The sequence below is a fragment of the Bidens hawaiensis genome, unplaced genomic scaffold (assembly GCF_021521415.1).
Source record: "Bidens hawaiensis isolate Kalapana, Puna unplaced genomic scaffold, B.hawaiensis_p1.1 tig00005567_1, whole genome shotgun sequence".
Lineage (NCBI taxonomy): Eukaryota > Viridiplantae > Streptophyta > Magnoliopsida > Asterales > Asteraceae > Bidens > Bidens hawaiensis.
In genome coordinates, this window is record NW_027491360.1 from 1,001,941 (window position 1) to 1,023,256 (window position 21,316).

Consider the following 21,316-nt stretch of genomic DNA (forward strand, 5'->3'; position numbering starts at 1 on the left):
GCCTACCGTATACTATTCCCTTTCCACCAACTGCCGGCTACGCACGTGGTATGACAGTAGTTGGTGAGTAGGCAGCGGCTAATAGTGATACAGTACAGGAGCATGCTGCTCGCCATACTGTATCAGTGAGCTGTCGTATCTCTGATCAGATCTTTCGCCCATACCTCGTCAGATACAGTAAAAGATCCTTCAGTATACAGACTGGCTTATTTGGGCGGGAGTATTCCCCCTCCCGCCTCTGTGCGGGATTGCTCCCGGCTTTGCTCATTCCTTCAGGTGACACTGAATGATCGAGAGCTAAGTGCCTTGTGCGTGTAGCCATGCTGCGCGGGTGGCCTTCCCTAATGGCTTGTATCCGAGGCTGCGGGGACAGGCGGAGTCCTTCACCATTGGGAGGCTTTTCCTGCGGGACCAGCTTGCGTACTGCGCGTAAGGACGTTACGTCTCTGAGCATGGTTGGTCCTGCGGATCCAGTTGGTCTCTGCGCAGACGTCCCTGTTTAAGGTGAGTCTTGCGGGTCCAACTGGGCTCTGCTGGGACCTACCTCTTCAAGTCCCCCCAGTCCAATGTTCTTCTCATGCGTGTTTAATAAAGTGAGGTGAACTTTTGGACTTAAGCAAAGGGTTTTGAAAAGGGTTTTGTAAGGTTTTCCATGGGGATTCTTTCCGCGGAAGTCCTTGTCACTTGCAGAAATGCCCGAGTTTCCTGCTTGATCTTTGGGTATGATGCGGGTAGGTCTGTAACCTCCTCGCAAGTCAGGAGCATTGAGTCCCAGTTGTATGGATTTTCCATGAGGTTTTGGTAGGTTTGAACATAGTGATCAATTATGTTAAGACCACCAATTCCATCCTGGAGCTTCAAACAACGTAGTTCTCGACGTTCCCGCTATGCGGGGATGTTATTTCCGTTTCCGCAAGCATTGCCCAGAAGATCCTTCTTGGTTTCAATTCCCAGCGGAGCGCTAGGTATGTGAAGGGTTTTGCCTTAACACTGTACCTGCGCTCGTCTTACGGTTACTTTACTTCCAAGGTATTCCTGGCGTCAATTCCCTGCGGGTGCTAGGTATGTGAAGGGTTTTGCCTAACCCTGTACCCGCAGCCGTCTTATAGTTACTTGGTTGCCGAGGTACTTGGCTTCAATTCCCTGCGGGTGCTAGGTATGTGAAGGGTTTTGCCTTAACACTGTACCCGCATCCGTCTTACGGTTACTTGTTCACCAAGGTTTATTTGGCTTCAATTCCCTGCGGGTGCTTGGTATGTGAAGGGTTTTGCCTTTACACTGTACCCGCATCCGTCTTACGGTTACTTGTTTGCCAAGGTTCTTGACTTCAATTCCCTGCGGGTGCTAGGTATGTGAAGGGTTTTGCCTTTACACTGTACCCGCATCCGTCTTACGGTTACTTGTTTGTCAAGGTTCTTGACTTCAATTCCCTGCGGGTGCTAGGTATGTGAAGGGTTTTGCCTTTACACTGTACCCGCATCCGTCTTACGGTTACTTGTTTGCCAAGGTTCTTGACTTCAATTCCCTGCGGGTGCTAGGTATGTGAAGGGTTTTGCCTTTACACTGTACCCGCATCCGTCTTACGGTTACTTGTTTGTCAAGGTTCTTGACTTCAATTCCCTGCGGGTGCTAGGTATGTGAAGGGTTTTGCCTTTACACTGTACCCGCATCTGTCTTACGGTTACTTGTTTGCCAAGTGGTAAGGGGTATTTTCCCGCTTACTTTTTAATATTTTCGAATTTTGAATTTTGAAATTCGAAGAGTTGGTGAAAAGATAAGAACAGTCCAAACCTCTGAAATGTCGTGCGACGGTTTCTTCTGACTGTGTCAGGACGTGCAGGAAGTTATGGTGACATGACAGAACATGGTCATTCCAGTCGCTTTTTCAGGCGCGTGGGCGTGATTTTTCGGGCGCGTGACCGCGAAATTACTGGCACACGTCCTTTCTACAGCTGTTGCCAGCTTGCTTTTTGCCACGTGTCATAGTTTCATTGCAATACACATAGAACTTGTAAGGAACCCATATATGAGTGATTTGGCGACCGTCTTCGGGGCGGCCCAACGTTTTCGGAGGCCTCAAGTGAACAAAATATTTGAGGCCTTTTTATAACCTTTTAAAGGTCTAAAACAGTGATTTGTAAGGTTCTAATACAAATTAATTATTAATGTTATAATGTAGTAGCAAATAGCAAACTAATGTTCTAAACTTCTAATACTATAGCAAAATAATAATATGTAATCATGTGTTCTACGTTCTAATACAAATAAATGTTCGAATACAGTAGCAAATAGCAAATTAATGTTCTAAAGTTCTAATACAAGTAGCATATAGGTAAAAATCAATTTTCATTTATACACTATGCTGTTATTCAATATATCTATTAAATAATCTAATATATTAAAACTAAAAAATAAAAAAAGGAGGGCTTTGTTGTTTGCAATAAAATGTTTATAATATAGACCATTCGATGTGATAAAATTTCAAATAGTTTTCAATTTTGAAGGAGTGATGAGAGACGATTTGGTTGTCGTTAACAGTGAGAAAAGTCGATTAAAATAAAAATAATATCATAGAGTATAAACACATTATATAATTGGAAGGGGTAGAATGGTATATTCGTTAAAAATGAGTCTATATGAAAGTTAAACTTTTTGAAAAATAACGTTTAAATAGTTATTTATTAAATTATTATTAATGAATAGGGATATATATATATATATATATATATGTGATACTTTAACTGTTTTATAAGGACATATATGATATTTTAGTTATTTTGTAAGAGTATATATGAAATTTCAAGTTTTGCTTGGGTATATACGATATTTATGTTATTTATAAGGGCGTATATGAAATTAATCCTTTAAATAAATATGCTTGTATTTGTGAACGGAGCAATTTTGGTCGTTATTTATTACCATTTTTGTACATAATACGGTTGAAGACCAATAGAAGTTTTACATGTTAATTGTTGACGTTTAACTAAATAGAAAAATATAAAAGAATACTTAAACCAACTTGTTTTGTTGCCCGCGTTCCTTTATTATTGAACTATAAAAATATATCATGTAAAAAGTATTAAGAGAGAATTATGATTTGTGTCCTTGTACTTTATGGGCAGGAACACTATACAAGTCTAATTCTTAGTTGATATGTGCCATCATAGTTTTCTAGCACACCCTATTCCTCTTTTCGTTGTAACTCCGTCCAACATGATGTTGTAATGACTATTATGCCCCTTTTTGATGATCTATTCCTACCCCTATGCTATTGAAAAATTTATTTTGTGATCCTCAGGGTTAATTTACCCCTAATAATTAAATTAACTGATTTTTTTTAATTTGTCCCCTCAAAGTTAAGGAAAAATCATTTCGCCCCCTCAAAATATTTTTATAAAATTTTAAAAAGTTAATGTAAATATATATATATATTTTTAAAAGTTAAAAAAGTGAAAGAAAAATTAGTCCCAAAAATTATAAAGTTTTTTAATATAATTTTTTTTGTAAGTTTCAACAACATAATATAAAAAACTTATATTTAAAAAAAAAAAAACTTTTGAACAAAATGAGATCAAAACTTCACCTGAAATTAGTTGTTTATAATTGGATTTAAATCCCAACTTAATGTTATTGACCGATAATAAACTTAACTGAGTTTATTTCTACCGGTGGTCCCAAATTTTTTAAAAAATTGGCTCTTAGTGGTACGTTGTTAGAAAGAACTTAACGCAGTGAATCTTTTTTTTTTTGTACAACGTCAAAATGTTCAATATAACATGTCAACATGTTTTATAGTGGTAAATAAGACATACAACCCATATAAAATAGCATATGATTCTAATAGCATATACATGTTCCATAAACGCTTCGTATAATATCTAGTACAACTCGTTTATCAACTTTACACAAAAGTGGCCGGGAGTATGACTCGCATACACTTTAGACAATTAACATGTAGTGTAATATTATATGAAGTATATCCTTTTTTAATTATACGGCTCGTTTTTCAATTTTACATAGAAGTTGAAATATGACTTGTATACATTTAAGATGATTCGTAATTTTTTTTTATATAAACTATATGAACCAAATCACATTATGCATATGACATCTGAAAAGTTTAATAAGAGATTTCAATATGCTGAATGACGTGTGATCAAACGCACAGATGGTGTGTGAACAGAATTTGCCATATATGGCTGTTTCATATCTTTTTTTAGTCTAATTAACATATGGTGATTTTCCTCGTTACAAAATATAAAAGACTCTTTGCCACCGCCAGCTTCTAACAATCCACCTGTTCATATTTGAAGTTGTCAATTCCAACTTAGCTTACAACTCTTCTGCTTATCATACAAGTATGAACAACATATAGATTTCGGAATTAATTATACCATAAATCAGGGCCGGCCCAACCATTTTGGTGGCCTAAAGCAAACAAAAAATTTGGGGCCTTTTTTTTCAAAAAAAAAGTTGAGTTCGTAGTTTTCAAATTTTTATTCATTGTGTTTCACATTTAATTAAATGAATAAGTTAAAAGAATATCAAAATAGTTTCATTTCTCTTTAGACAATATATTTTATGGCGTAAGTTAGTAAATGACAATGTTAGATTTGCTTTTCAAAGAAACCAAAGAAAACACGAATGTGTGGAAATACAACATGAAAGCAAGCTGATTGAAAGATAATGAACATATCTTGTGAGGACAACACCGAACACATTTGGACAATTTTAACATAGCATTTACAATTATAATGTCCATAATTCCATATGCATCTTTATCTTGAAGAAAATGAGTGTTATAACTAATATAATTTAATCTTCTAAACATAAAAAAGTTTTGCCCTTTGGAAACTATAATATACACAAGTTGTTGAGTTAAATTTTGTTCTAAAAAAAGTTAATAGTTGAAGTACTGAGTCGATCTTTATTGTGAAAACAAAACGAAAAACACTGATTTTTTGTTTGGATTCATGAGGCGCTAGCTGCTTCCCTCCTAACCAAAAATATAAAATTATGAATACAAAGGGGTTCGAACACCGGTCAACCATTTACAATTTGATTTATACATATATAGAGGTTGCAGTTTACCAACGGACTGGAGTTGCTTGTTTCTTTCAAAACCAAACTATCATTATTTTATATTAATTGCAGGCCGGTATATATATTTTCAATTTGGGGCCTCAAAAATTATGGGACCTAAAGCCCTAGCCTTAGTGTGTAACACTAACGGGCCGGCCCTGCCATAAATAATAAACAACTCCACGGTAGCATTAATATAAATTCGTTCACGGAAGAGCTCAAACCATCCCAAAACCATACCGGCAATTAAGCATCACTGAACCAGTTTATCAGAAAATGACGGACGAGGTGAAGTTGTACGGAGTTGACGCAAATCCGTTTGTTTGTAGAGTGAAAATTGCTTTGAATCTCAAGAAAATTGACTACAAATACGTCGTCGAAGATCTAAGCAACAAGAGTGCCGATCTTCTCAAATACAATCCTGTCCATAAAAAGGTGCCCGTGCTCCTACACAATGGAAACTCGGTCTCCGAGTCGCTTGTGATCGTTGAGTACATCGATGATGCCTGGAAAGGAGTTCCGATTTTGCCTCAGGATGCTTATGAGAGGGCTCATGCTCGATTTTGGGCCAAGTTTATTGATGATAAGGTAATTGTTTTTATTGTTTTTTTTAATAACCAAAAAAATTTCAGAAATCGATGAAACGTTAGCAATTGTTAGCTAAATTTTTATATTTTTTATGCGTGCCCACCCAAAACATAGATCACAATATGAATATACCCTTTTGATGTATGCATTGAATCCATAGTTATTTTTAAAAGAAAACTAAAAAATCCCAGCTTTTATAGCAACCGGGCAAGAAGCCTAATTTATTTTTAACAACCAACGAATAAATGCCTGAGTATTCAGAGTAACCCAATGGTAAAAGAGGACGAACCTGCAATCCTGGACAAAGGCCTATTGCGTTGAAACCTGGTTATGATCAAATTCGAGCTTGTGACTCTGGAGCCTCCTTCCCAAATCTTTACTTCATCCCCTCCAATGCCAGATTATGCAAAACCAATTGAGTTTGAAAATGTCAAAATATGAACCAAATCCCACGTGCATGCATGAAGTTCAGTATGTTGATTGGATTAGAGGATGAGAATAAGTCTAAGCCACACGTTTATTTTGTTAGTTACTTTATTATGTGTTTTGTGAGAAATAAAGGGTGTACCGGTTTCCCCAGTCACCCACGTACTTTGTTAGGTAGTTGAGATTTTCAAGGCTCCCTTTGCTATTTATTTTCATGTACTCTCATTTCTTTGTATCACTTTAAAAAAATCAACTAAAAATTCTTGAGTTCTTTGATCTTTCTTGTGTTATTGCTATCAAAATACCAACAATCTTGGTATCAAAGCCAAGGTTCTCCATTGTCTTTCACGTTTTTTTTAACCCATCTTCATGACAGAAAATCGTAATTCCACTACCAGTTTTGCAACAGTTACTATTCCAATATTCAATGGTGAAGGGTATGAACACTGGAACATAAGAATGAAAACCATCTTGAAGTCAAAGGAGCTATGGGACGTGGTTTTCCTTGGTGTTACTGCTACCGAGGATGATCAGCTCCGTGAAGCAAAGAGGAAAGATGCCCTAGCCATGGCCTTCATCCAACAAGGGGTTCACGACCTATTGTTCTCACGTATTGCTGCGTGTGATTCTGCAAAGAAGACCTGGGAAACTTTACAAGGTGAATTTCAAGGTGATATACAAGTTCTTTCGGTGAAGCTTCAAGGTTTGAGACGAGATTTTGAAAATCTTGTTATGAAAGGTGATGAAACAATTGGAAACTACTTCTCCAGAGTCATGGATAATATAGGAAGACAGAGGTCTTATGGGGAGGAATTACCTGATCAGAAAGTGATTGAGAAGGTCCTTCGTAGCCTTACACAAAAATATGATCACGTGATCCCTTCCATTGAACTAACCCATGATTCTGCCTTGGTCACTCCAGTAAAACTTATGGGCCTTTTGCAGTCTCAAGAAGCGAGAAATAACAGTCGGATTCAACCCGACCATGCTATGAAGAAAACTGACCATCCGGATGAACATGCACTTCAAGTATTCCAAGATCACACCAAAACCTTCCGCGGTAGAGGTCGTGGTCGAGGATCATCAAGAGGTCGAACTCCTGGTAGAGGTCGAGGGACCACTCTAGACAAAAGCAAGGTCCCACAGTGTGACATATGCAAGAAATATGGTCACATGAAAAAAGATTGCTGGTATAATGAGGAACACCAAGTCAATGTCGTTGAGAATGAAGAACTTAATGAAGGTGCAGAAGACGAGCCTCAACAGAAACAAAAGCTTCTACTTGCATTTCAAGATCAGTTTGCCTTAATGGCCTACAACAATGAATCTGCAAACTCTCACTTATGGTTTGTCGATTCTGGGTGCTCAAACCATATGACTGGATCAAGATCAAGTTTCACTAGCTTGGATGGCAACTACAAGCTAGGAGTTAAACTTGGTGACAAAAAGACAATTGATGTAGAAGGAAAGGGCACTGTTAAGATACAAACTAGTCACAATGACTACAAATTTCTGGATGATGTCTACTATGCTCCAAGGTTGGAGTATAATCTCCTAAGTTTTGGGCAACTCATGCAAAATGGCTACTCCTTGTTATTTGATGAAGGGAAGTGCACAGTGACAAATAAAGCCACAAATCATATTGTTATGGAGATCTTTGTAGCATCAAACAACATGTTTGTTCTCAACACCAAGTGCCTTATCACTGCTGATGAATCATCAGCACAAAAAAAACATGAAGAAGAAGCTCGTGTCTGGCACAACAGGTATGGTTACCTTCACTTTGAAAGCTTAAAAAAACTTTATGGAAAAGATATGGTTAAAGGGCTTCCCAAATTTATATCCCTAGATCACTGTGAAGCATGTATTCATGGAAAGCAATCCAGAAAGCCCTTCAAATCATCCTCTTGGCGAGCTAGGACTCGGTTGGGCCTGGTACACACTGATTTGTGTGGACCGATGCAAACCCCCAGTCTTGGAAATAGCCTGTACTACTTGCTATTTGTGGATGATTACACACGTATGTGCTGGGTTTATTTTCTAACCCACAAGAATGAAGCATTCTAAAAGTTCAAACACTTTAAAACTATGATTGAAAATGAATGCAGTTGCTCCATCAAGGTTCTTCGTTCAGATCATGGTGGAGAATTTTGCCCCAACGAATTTAATGCCTACTGCGCTCATTACGGAATTAAAAGAGAAGTTACGGTTCCATACACCCCTCAACATAATGGGGTGGTGGAACGCAAAAACCGAACTGTGATGAACTTTTCTCAAAGTATGCTATGCGAGAAAGAATTGCCAAACTCATTTTGGGCCGAAGCAGTCTCAACTGCGGTTTATATCATAAACCGCTCACCTACAAAGGCTCTTGTAGATCAAACGCCTTTTCATGCTTGGTCTGGATTAAAGCCACGAGTGGATCACTTGAGAACTTTTGGGTGTATCTCTCATGGAATTATTCCCTCACAACACAGGCGTAAACTTGATAACAGGTCTGAACGTGCCATTCTCATTGGTTATGCAGAACCTGATGGTGTTTATAAACTCTACAATCCAGACACAAAAAAGTTTTGTATTAAAAGGGATGTTAACTTCTTCGAAGAAGGGAAATGGGATTGGTCTTCATGTGAACCAAACCATAAAGTAGATCCTTTCCCAACTCTTGACAATGATGTAGACAACACATGTGTACCTTTGTCTTCCACCAATGAGCCAAACCAATCACAATTAAACAACACACCTACCACTACTCTTAATTTATCAACTCCTACAACCTCTCACGTAAATGAAGGTGATGTGACCTCGACTCATCAACCAATACCTTGTCCTTTTCCTTCAATACCCACTAACACCTCAAACTCCACACAAACATCATCAACTTCGGGCCCCACAAAAAGAAATTCAAAGGCTCCTTTATGGATGCAAGATTATTATACAGGTGAGGGTTTGTCTGAGAGTGACCAGGAGGCTCTCACATGTCACTTTGATTTAAGTGTTGAAGACCCTCTCACCTTTTCAGAAGTTGTTAAGTCACAAGAGTGGATAAAAGCCATGGAACAAGAAATAAAAGCCATTGAAAAAAATAATACATGGCAACTTGTTCCACCACCAGAAGATAAGCAAACTGTTGGTGTAAAATGGTTGTTTAAAAAGAAAATTGGTGCTGATGGAGTCTCCATAAAACACAAAGCAAGGTTGGTAGCAAGGGGGTACACACAACAACCAGGAGTTGATTTTCACGAAACATTTGCACCAGTAGCGCGTTTTGAAACCATCCGCTTACTGCTTTCTGTAGCAGCTCAAAAGGGATGGAGAGTTCATCATTTAGATGTAAAATCTGCATTCTTGAATGGTGAACTCTCTGAAGAAATTTACATTAACCAACCTGAAGGCTTTCTGTCAAAGAAGCATCCTGAGATGGTTTACAAACTAAACAAGGCTTTATACGGGCTCAAGCAGGCACCCAGAGTCTGGTATTCGAAGATTGACACATACTTTGGTGATAATGGTTACAAAAGGAGTCCAAGTGAACCCACCTTATATGTGAAGCACTCATCTTCAGGTAATGTCATTTATGTTTGTATTTATGTAGATGACATTATCTATGCTTCCTCTAGTGATGTTTTGTTACAAGAATTCAAAGATGGGATGATGAAAACCTTTGAGATGACAGACCTTGGATTATTGAAATTGTTTCTTGGTCTTGAAGTCATTCGAGCCGATGGTGGGATTTTCATGTATCAAAGTAAGTATGCTCAAAGTCTTATTAAAAAGTTTGGTGTTGCAACAGGAAAAGCCCAGCTTACTCCTATGAATTGTAATGAAAAATTCTCAAATCAAGATGAAGCTGAGAAGGCCGACGGTGAACTATTTCGAAGTCTGGTGGGTGGGTTAATTTATCTGACCCACACCAGACCTGATTTGGCATATGCCGTTAGTGTGATTTCCAGATTTATGCAGAATCCTTCAAAACCACACATGGGTGCTGCTAAACGAATTCTCAAATATGTTGCTGGGACTATTGACGAAGGAATATGGTATGAACAAGGAGCAGAAGTTAAGTTGGTTGGATATACTGATAGTGATTAGGCCAGTTGTGTAGATGATCGAAAAAGTGTCTCAGCTTATCTTTTCACCGTGGGTAGTGGTGCAGTTTCTTGGTGCTCTAAGAAACAACCGACGGTTGCATTGTCAAGTACGGAAGCAGAGTATATAGCAGCAACAAGTGCAACATGTCAGGCGATTTGGTTAAGAAGGGTACTTGCTGATATGGGTCTAACACATGATAGTCCTACAACTGTGTATTGTGATAGTAAGTCTGCTATCAGTTTGTCCAAAAACCCAATTCATCATAGCAGATCAAAGCATATAGAACTGAGGTATCACTTCGTGAGAGAAATGGTTTCAAAACAGGTTGTGATTCTTGAGTTTTGTCCTACTTATGAAGAGGTGGTAGATGTGTTCACAAAATCGTTAAGTCAAGAGAAGTTTTCCTACTTTAAGTGGAAGTTGGGCATGTGTGAGTTTGGTTCAAGAGGGGGTGTCAAAATATGAACCAAATCCCACGTGCATGCATGAAGTTCAAGTATGTTGATTGGATCAGAGGATGAGAATAAGTCTAAGCCACACGTTTATTTTGTTAGTTACTTTATTATGTGTTTTGTGAGAAAATAAAGGGTGTACCGGTTTCCCCAGTCACCCACGTACTTTGTTAGGTAGTTGAGCTTTTCAAGGCTCCCTTTGCTATTTATTTTCGTGTACTCTCATTCCTCTGTATCACTTTAAAAAAATCAACTAAAAGTTCTTGAGTTCTTTGATATTTCTTGTGTTATTGCTATCAAAATACCAACAGAAAATAGAGTCAAATGTGAATCTCTTAAATGTGAAACCCAAGCTCCAGCTTATAGTTGGGTGTCACTAACTTGTTAGCGATTATTATTATTATTATTATTATTATTATTATTATTATTATTATTATTATTATTATTATTATTATTAAGGTTGATCCGCTTGCCAAATTGATTTCTTTTACCATTTAACGAGAAGTAACTTTTTATTACATGGTATGTTCAGTGCACTCCTGCACTATTCCAGGCCATTGGCAGCCATGGAGAGAAGCAAACTGTTGCAGAAGCTAATGAGCAGCTGCAATTTCTGGAAAATGAACTGCAATGTCAAAGGTAAGAAGTTTTTTGGAGGTGATGAAATCAGCCTGGTTGATATTGCTGCTACTTTCATAGCGTATTGGGTCGGAGCAGCTGAAGAAGCGTTAGGAATTGAGGTCGTGAGCAAAGACAAGTTCCCAAAAATAACAGAATGGGGTGGTAACTATATTAACAGTCAAGTTGTTAAGGGTGGCTTACCCGCAAGAGATTTTCTAATTAGTTTCTTCAAGAAGTGGTTTGGTAATGCGCAATAATTTGTCTTTCACAATGAAGTTGGTGTTAGTTTTGTGATTCCATCCATGCATGTTTGAATAAGCAGGTCTTAGATAATCTTATCATGGTATGTTTTGTACTATGTACTATATAACCTGAAATTTCTATGCTTTGTCATTTTCGTGAAGCTGGTAACTTGGTAAGTGATAGGCAAGATGCCAGATTGTCTCTGTAGTTTTGTTTTTTTTATCAATAATTGTTGTTCCTTTAGCAATTAAATTACTCTACAGTCAACACAACGTACCTCACTGAGGCTCGAGCCCGCAACATTTGACTAAGGCCAAGGCTAGGGTAGTCCTTAAAAATCCACGGCAGTGGACGGGCAAAATAAAATGGGCACCTAAAATATATATACTTTTAAAAAACATGTAAATTAAAAAAAAAAAAATTAAATGGCCCCTGTGACTGGGAGCCATGGGCTACACACATCTTGCCCCTCCTCTAGGGGACCCTAACTAGGGGATAAGAAAAGTGACGGATTCAGGAATTTTTTTCAGTGGTTTCACTGTTTTTAGATGCTCTAATTTTGTACGACCGGGCATCAAAATTTCGGGTTGGTTCGAAGGTTTGGGTCAGTTCAATGATTCGGGTCGTATAAGTCATTACATTATGTAAAAACAAAAAAAAACAAACATCATCGTAGAAACGAAAACATACATAAAATAGATACGATTTTCACTACCTACATTTATTCTCTACTTGAAGACGGTGATTGAATGTTTAACGGTTCGTTTTGGAAATATCTCTTGATATTCATAATGCCTAGTGCCTACAAATCAAATGTAAATATCACTAATGTCTAATTCAAATAACAAATTTCGACATAATCATCCGTTCTTAATTCTAATTTCAATAAATAAACAAAAATATTTGAAACAAAACATCAAAATAATTACCTCATTATTAAGGAATCTTAAGACAAGGAAACTGGTTAAATAACAAAAGAAGAAAGAAAAAAAGAATAAAACTAATGCATGAAGATGGAATAGAAACTGGCGATAAATATAAAAAAAAGGAATAAATCCTAACGAAAGATACGGGAAGGGAAGAGTAAAAAGTAAACAAAGTAAAAATAATAAAGGTAATGAAAGAAACCGGAAGGGAAGAGTTTCGAACCCATGTTTATTCCTTAATACAAAGTAAATGAATAGTGTTTACCACTAGACCAAAATTTCATTTTACTTATTAATTCATTTTCAAATTATATATGGGTTCACTCTCATAAATTATATAAGAATTCTATATAAATTTCGAAACTCAGTGGTTTCCCATGAACCCACTCGAAACATCTAAATCCGCCCCTGGATAAGAGGGGAGGATATAGATACTAAGGGTAACATTTGTTATTCCTCAACTTTTCATTGGCGGTGCAAATTCTTTTTTATTTAGTGGGTTTTTGTATTTCGTTACCCTTGAAAAAATACAGCGTTATCCCTATTTTTTAAATCCAGCCAAACTAAAAGCTAAAATCAATTAAAGCTCAATTAAAGTTTTAAGTCCAACCAAATTAAAGGCCAAACAAATTAAAACTATTGTTCATGTTTTCCCTTACGCTTGGATTAGGCCGGACTTCAACATTCAACAAACAAAGTTTCATTTAACCACTGTCCACCCCACGTTGCTCCCACCCCCACTGCCCTCTTCTGGTCACCAGACCTTCACACTCTAGCCGAGTAGCTGACAACTGGTGTTCCCTTAGTCTCTCTTCCACGGTTTGATTTCTAGTTGTTCAGTTTATGTATTCTTCTATTTTATCTAAAATTGTAATTGTTAATTTGTTTACATAAATTGTTAATTCGGATTTTTTTATGGGCAATTAAATATTTAAATTATTGATTATGGTTTATTCGATATTTGAACAATGTAAAATGGAATTAACTATGGATTTAAGGAATTTTGTTTCTTCTAAAATTAGGGAACTTGGAATATGAAACGACAACGTCTTATTAGCAATCTTAATAAACGAAAATTTCAATAAAATGATGATATCTGTCCAACAACAAATTAAAAAAAAGTTATTATAAAAATACAGTAGAACAAAGTCGGTCATTATATGAGATACGGTATGAAGATATACCAATATTCTTTCTCGCCAACGTGGTCAATACTGGTAGCCCCTCTAACACAACTCTCCAAGCTAAGATACAAACCTTTTGCGGGACCGATAATTCTGTTGGATTAATTTCTATTTCGGGTCACAAGTCGGTGAACCGGGCCTAAGAGGTTTTAGCAAGTCGGTTAAAGTCTAAGGGGTATTATGAAACATTCCATATGCTTGGTGGCCAAGTTCACCTTGTTGGCCAAGTTGACCTTGTTGCCCAATTTCACCTTGGTGGCCAAGTTGAGTGGTGACCACATATGCTTGGTGACCAAGTTGGGTTACTAGTATAAATAGTTGTACAAAGTTAGTGTTAGATACAACACAACAACAACAACAACAACAACAACAAAAACAAACACAACAATCACCACCATTACTACCAAAGTTATTGTAATCAGTTTTTTGAGTTATATTTTCTGGTTATAATATAAGTCGGTTATTTATAAGTTGTGCGTTAATTATCGTTTATCATTCTTGAATTGGTATCAGAGCTAGGTTCAAGAACGCGATAATTAACGGCCAACAAAGAAGGTGCCTCGATCGAACAAGTTGGTTTGATTTCCTAAAAAAGTTGTTATCGTGGTTGATCGAACAAGTTGGTTTGATCTCCCAAAGAAGTTGTTGTCATTGTCGATAGCATAGTTCGTTCAATTGTTACTTTATTCAAACAAGTTGGGTTTGAGTAGCCATGGGTGACACGACTCCACCGCCGCCGCAAAGGGGAAAGAGAACGGGCCATCTTCCGTTCAATGTCCAATGTTAACTGCAACGAACTATACCGTGTGGGCTATGAGGATGAAAGTAGTCCTAAGAGTTCACAAAGTTTGGGACACCATCAACTCGGGTGTCCCCGATGAAGACAAAAATGACATGGCTATGGCCTTGTTGTTTCAATCCATACCCGAAACCTTGATCATGCAAATTGGAGATCAAGAAACTGCTAAAGCCATGTGGGGTTCAATTAAAACCCGACACTTAGGTGCCGAACGGGTTAGAGAAGCACGTCTTCAAACCTTGTCAATGGAATTTGACAATATGAAGATGAACGAGTCAGATTCCATAGATAACTTTGCGAGCAAGTTATCGAGCATTGCCTCGAAATCAGCGGCTCTCGGAGAAGTTATAGATGAAGCAAGGTTGGTAAAGAAGTTTCTCAAAAGTCTCCCAAGATCGAAGTATATTCAAATGGTTGCTTCGCTTGATCAAATGTTAGATCTCAATAAAACGGGATTTGAAGATGTTGTAGGCCGACTCCGAGCCTATGAGGAGTGAATCCAAGAAGAAGTAATTCAAGGGGGTGACCAATGTAAACTTTTATTCGGAAAATATGACTCATCAAGTCATAGAAGTTTTGAATCTAATGGGGGATGAGGACGAGGAGGTCGAGGTCGCGGTCGAGGCCGTTTCAATGGCCAATACCGAACCCCTAGTACCGAACAAGGGTCATCAAGTCGGGGGAAAAAAGGTGAAGAAAGATCGTTCAAAGATTTTATGTTACCGATGTGACAAGTTTGGTCACTTTGCATCAGGTTGCCCGGACCGAGTTCAAAAGGGTCAAGAAGCAAACCAAACCGAAGCCCGAGAAAATTTTGATGATGCGGCGTATATGCATCAAGTTGTGTTCTTAAATGAGCAAAACCTAATACCAAAGAAATACGAGACCGGGCGGGTCGAAGATGATGTATGGTATTTGGATAATGGGGTAAGTAATCATATGACGGGAAACCGGTCATATTTTTAAGAGTTAAACGAGAACATAACCGGGAGGGTTAAGTTCGGAGATGGGTCATTTGTTCAAATCAAGGGAAAAGGATCAATTCTTTACCAAGGAAAATCGGGTGACCAAGACTTGCTAACCGAGATTTATTATATTCCGGAGTTAAAAAATAATATAATAAGTCTCGGCCAAGCAACGGAGTCCGGATGTGACATTCGGATGAAAAACGATCTTCTGACCATGTACGATGAGAACGGGAGGTTACTCATGAAGGTCAGGAGATCCGAAAACCACTCTACAAAATACGAATGAAAATTGGAGCTCCCGTGTGTTCGCAATCAAAGATTGAAGATGATGCATGGCGTTGGCACGCAAGACTTGGGCACATCAATTTCGAGTTAATGAAATCGATGGCTAAGAAGGATCTTGTACGAGGTTTACCACATGTTGAACACGAAAATCAGTTCTGTGAATTGTATTTGGTGGGTAAACAAACGAGGCGTTCGTTTCCGGCTACATCCTCGTTTAGAGCATCCCAACATTTGGAGTTAGTTCATGGTGATTTGTGCGGTCCAATAACCCCATCCACCATCTCGGGTAATAGGTATGTCTTTGTTATTGTAGACGATTACTCACGATATATGTGGACGTTTTTATTAAAAGAAAAAGGTGAAGCGTTTGAAAGTTTTAAGAGATTTAAAGCCCTAATCGAGACGGAGGCGGGTTTACCAATGAAAATTCTTCGAACCGATAGGGGAGGAGAATTCACTTCACATGATTTCAATCGGTTCTGCGATGAAAGTGGAATTATTCGGCATTTAACCGCCCCGTACACGCCGCAACAAAATGGCTTGGTAGAAAGGTGAAACATAACTTTAATGGGGATGGTGCGGAGTATTCTAAAGGCAATGCAGGTATCGAATTATATGTGGGGAGAAGCGGTACGACATTCAACCTTTTTAATCAATCGGGTCCCATCCCGGGCCTTGGTTGATCAAACTCCATATGAACGGTTCAAGAAAAAGAAACCGATTATTGAACACGTTCGAGTATTTGGGTGCATGGCGTATGCTAAAGTTGATAGTGTACATCTAAAGAAACTTGATGATAGGTCAAGACAGCTTGTTTATCTCGGGTCGGAGACAGGTTCAAAAGCATACTGTCTCTTCGATCCGAACACCCGGAAAATTGTTGTTAGTCGAGACGTTGTGTTTGACGAAAAGAAATGGTGGAATTGGGTAAAGAAAGTCGAGAAGAATGACTACGAGCCGGGTATGTTTTCTATTGCTTGGGGGGGTACGGTTGACAATGGAACCGGTCAAATCGAACCCACTATTGAAGAAACGTCTAGAAGCAACCCAGGTAGCCCAAGCTCTGAACCTACATCACCAGTTCAACCCGAGTCCAACGACTCAACCGAACCAAGTCATATCGGGCCAAATTACTCAACCCGCTCTCAAGTTTAGTCAACGAGTAATGGGTCACAGGTCCATTTGGGTGAAAATGAGGCCCAAACGGGTCTAAGACGTTCAACTCGAGTCTCGGTTTTACCAAGAAGATTACAAGAAGATTATGTGTTGCATGTTGACTCTGACTATGAGCAGTTGCTTCTTGCATCGAGTGGTGAACCGAATAGCTATTTTGAGGCTAAGTCAAACCAAGAATGGGTTCGTGCTATGAATACCGAGATCCATTCGATAAACAAGAATGAAACATGGAGGTTAGTCGAACTTTCAAAGGGTGCAAAATGTATCGGGTTGAAGTGGGTGTTCAAAATCAAACGAAATGCGGATGGAACGATAAATAAGTACAAAGCTCGGTTGGTTGCAAAGGGTTACGTGCAATAACCCAGGATTGACTTTGACGATGTTTTCGCTCCGGTAGCCCGAATCGAGACTGTTCGGCTACTAATTGCATTGGCTGTATCTAACGGATGGGAAATCCACCATCTTGATGTAAAGACAGCTTTTCTACATGGTGAATTGAAAGAAGTTGTGTTCGTTTCACAACCCGAAGGATACGAGAAAAAAGGCGAGGAGACAAAAGTTTACAAGTTGTCAAAGGCCTTGTACGGGTTAAGGCAAGCTCCTCGAGCTTGGAACACAAAGCTCGATAACATCCTACGAGACATGAAGTTTCAAAAATGTTCCAAGGAACAATCGGTTTACTGAAAGACGGATGGGAAACATTTTTTGATCGTAGCCGTGTATGTGGATGATTTATTTGTGACAGGTACAAGCTCGAGTATAATTTCCGATTTCAAAAAGGGTATGGCGACCAAGTTTGAGATGTCGGATCTCGGGAAGTTAACCTACTATCTTGGAATCGAAGTATTACAACGAGATGATGGGATAGTAATTATACAAGAAGGATACGCCAAACGGATTCAAAAGGAGACCGGTATGCAAAATTTTAATCCGTCTCAAGTCCCGATGGATCACGGTGTGAAATACTCAAAAGCCGAGAATGAAGTCGAACTCGATGCAACCGAGTATCGAAAGGTAGTGGGTTGCTTATGGTATTTATTACACACTCGTCCGGATATGGCGTACTCCGTGGGTATTGTTAGTCGATATATGCAAAGCCCACGAGAATCTCATGGTATGGCAATACGACACCTATTGAGATATTTGAAGAAAACGATGAGTTACGGGATCAAGTATGGGAAGAACGAGTCCAAACGACTTGTCAGGTATAGTGATACTAGTCACAACATAGATGAGGATGATGGTAAAAGTACCACGGGGCACGTGTTTTATTACTGGCAATCTCCAATTACATGGTGCTCACAAAAGCAAGCGACAGTTGCACTCTCATCGTGTGAAGCTGAGTATATGGCGGCTTTAGCAGCCGCATGTCAAGCTGTATGGCTCCGAGAGTTGTTGAGCGAGTTGACTGGAGAAGCATTGCAGAAAGTTATATTGAAAGTTGATAACACGTCCGCAATAGCCCTTGTGAAAAATCCGATTTTTCACAACCGAACAAAGCATATAAAGTCTCGCTTTCATTTTATCCGAATTGCTACAACGACGGCGAGGTCGATGTTGAGCACATTAGCGGGAAAGAGCAACGAGCCGATATCCTCACTAAAGCACTCGCAAGAATCAAGTTCACGGAGATGCGCGAGTTACTTGGAGTTGAAGACCTTACTAATCCGAATTAGAAATTAGGGGGGTGAATGTTGGATTAGTCACAAGTCGGTGAACCGGACCTAAGTGGTTTTAACAAGTCGGTTAAAGTCTAAGGGGTATTATGAAACATTTCATATGCTTGGTGGCCAAGTTCACCTTGTTTCTCAAGTTCACCTTGGTGGCCAAGTTGAGTGGTGACCACATATTATGCTCGGTGACCAAGTTGGGTTACTAGTATAAATAGATGTACAAAGTTAGTGTTAGATACAACACAACAACAACAACAACAACAACAACAAACACAACAATCACCACCATCACTACCAAAGTTATTGTAATCAGTTTTTTGAGTTATATTTTCTGGTTATAATATAGGTCGGTTATTTATAAGTTGTGAGTTAATTATCGTTTATCATTCTTGAAATTCCACACACATATATAGTTCGGTTCAACCGAAGATATTTTCTGCAATCATTTTAAGGTTCGCTAGCGTGAACATCCTCGTGCTATCTAACTCCCATCTCATCCGATCGCAGGCTATTTCCGATGACACATATTGGCATGCTTGCAGCAATTGTCTCAGCTCATCTACTTCTGCAGGCGAGTGATACGGTCTACGGATGAGCAAAATCGGTGCTGGTACTAGTACCGGTACCGAAATCGGTACCGATTTGGTACCGAATTGGTACCAAAGTTTTTTGTTTCGGGATCGGTACGGTACCGGTATTTCCTGATTTTTTACCCTCGGTACCGGTACTATCCCGGTACCGGCACCAAGAATTTCCGATTTTCGGGATCAGTATTTTCGGTACCGGTTCGGTACCATGCTCATCCCTAATGCGGTCTATACCAATTCCAAATACCACAAACATCACCATTCACCATACATAAACGGTCCAAGACTGTACAGTTTTTATGCCTTTCCTACCCAAACAGTAAAGGGAATTGCCCAATTGGCTAACAAAGGCCTCCTGTCCATTCCATATCTCCAGCCAAACAAAAGTATTAATACCACCTCTCAACTCCTGTTTAACTATCATTGCTTTTTATATGTATTATAACGATTTGTTAAGTTACATTCAATTTGGTCGTGCACAAAAATCAATTAAACAGTCGGTATGAATGGTGTAATATAATAACTAAAGTATATATATATATATACATACTAGTCGGGTGTCAGTGTGATACAACAAGGTCCAACATTAAAGGCTATTAATGAGCCAAGGCATGCTCGAGCTCAACACAAAATTTATACCTCACTGACTCAACTCGACTTGAAATTGAAGCTGAAATCTTAAAGTTTAGTTCGGCTGATTAAAAAATAGATATGGCTCGCTCGACTAGAATGTTTTTAACACTTATAATTACTTTAACTCTTAAGTTCTGTATAAACTTACCTTTTTGGTTTTCAAATATTTATTATATAATCGGACTTTAACAAACATAATAATACATACAAAGCCAAATGTTCTAACAAACGATGCTATCAAAATATTTTGTATCTTTCGATGATCTATTACAATGGATGTAAAGAGATTAAAAAAAAAATGAATCAACCACTAACAAGGAAAGACCAAAACTTAAGGAGAAACATAAGGAGACATATAGTTGTAAAAGAGTAAATCGTGGGGTGCAAATCAAGGAGAGGATAGTGGAAATCATGTGATAGCTAACCAAGATATCAATTACTCCCCTTCAAGATGGAGCATGTAGATCACTAATGTCCATCTTTTTAAGAAGCAGTCGAAGTTGTTGTGCTCCTAATTAATCCCATGGTATGTTGGGTTTAATCTTGACGGGTCAAGTGGGTCAAAGGGTATCGATCATCATTTAGTAATTTAGTATGTTAGTCTGCATGGAATAAAGCTATAAGAGTTCACATTGGGTTTGAAGCTGGAACTTACATATAGCATTTTAGTTTTATTATTTGGTTTTTATTATATTATTTAGTATTTAATTTGGTAGAAAGTCAAGTGATTGTCCAGGTTTTGTGGAAGAGTGGAACGTTTGAGTGTGGCTTACATTTAGGAGCATGTGGGTCTAATTAGTAGGTAGAGTTTGTTTTTACTGTTGAGTATGTAGGCTATTTATAGCCATTTGATTTGTTGAATAAAGTTGTAGTTCTTTTACTTTTCTCTCTGCAATATTTACTTTATCATATTCATTCACAAAGAGCTCAACCAAGTGTGTGTGAGTGTGTGTTTATAATCGGGCCTGAACCAACATTTGGTATCAGAGCTTCTAGGTTAGGGATCGATTAGTAAGAAGAAGAAGAAAGATGATGTTGTAATCAGCAGAAAGAAGTAAGATTCAAGAGAAAGAAAGAAAGAAAGAAAGCAGCAACAAAGAAAGAGAAAGAAGCTGCTAAAAAGAAAGAAAGAAGGGTTGATCATTTAAGTTAGCAAAGAAAGAAGAAAGAAATGCAGAAAGAAAGAAGAAACGAAAGTGAAAGAAACGCAGAAAGAAAGAAGAAACGAAAGTGAAGAATGGCGTTGGTACAAGCAAAAGAAACAGGTTCGATGTCTTACCAAGTTCCAACTTTAACCGCGACAAACTATCCGGTATGGGCTATCAAAGTTAAGTCCATCTTGGATGCACATGGCCTGTTGGAGGCGGTGGAACCAAGGTCTCTTGGGGCACAACCAGATGAGAAGAAGTCAAAACAAGCTCTAGCCTTCTTGTATCAAGCAATTCCAGAAGAGATAGTGATGCAAATGTCAAGTCATGGTGACCCAAACAAAGTGTGGGATGGCTTCAAAATAAGATACTTGGGTGTAGATCAGGTGAGGAAGGCTCGAGTTGCATCGCTGAAAAGGGAGCTAGAAGGTTT

General features: G+C 38.4%; 1 pseudogene across 1 annotated transcript; it reads left to right on the forward strand.

Annotated features, from left to right (window-relative positions):
• Window positions 1-5,287: 5,287 nt before the first annotated feature.
• Window positions 5,288-11,720, forward strand: LOC143630140 (putative glutathione S-transferase; annotated as a pseudogene). The gene is made up of 2 exons (XR_013153108.1): window positions 5,288-5,670; window positions 11,173-11,720. The product of XR_013153108.1 is annotated as a putative glutathione S-transferase (transcript).
• The last annotated feature ends 9,596 nt before the right edge of the window (window positions 11,721-21,316 follow it).